Here is a 369-nt window from a genome sequence, read left to right on the forward strand (position 1 = left end):
GCCTCATTCATAGATAGCAATAACAATTCTATTTTAGCGTTAAAAATATTTTTTTTTGGTTAAAGAGCTTCTACATACTGGTGTATTACATTACAGAAACATAAACAATGATTATGGTAATGCTGTTGATTTAGGGCAGCTGTGGCATGAACCGTACATTGAGAGGTGGTCTAATATATTTGTGAAGCACTGTATATGTACGTGAACAAAATTAGAGGTTCGTTTAACAGACTACAGCTATGTTATTATTGAACTAAATGTGATATCACATTTTAAAATTATTTTCAAAATGGGATGCAGGTCTTATTGTAACTGCAATATAAATATTAGATAATGCATACAAAATTATTATTATTATTATTGTTATAA

This window comes from Stegastes partitus, unplaced genomic scaffold (genome assembly GCF_000690725.1).
Source record: "Stegastes partitus isolate 25-593 unplaced genomic scaffold, Stegastes_partitus-1.0.2 Scaffold1891, whole genome shotgun sequence".
Lineage (NCBI taxonomy): Eukaryota > Metazoa > Chordata > Actinopteri > Pomacentridae > Stegastes > Stegastes partitus.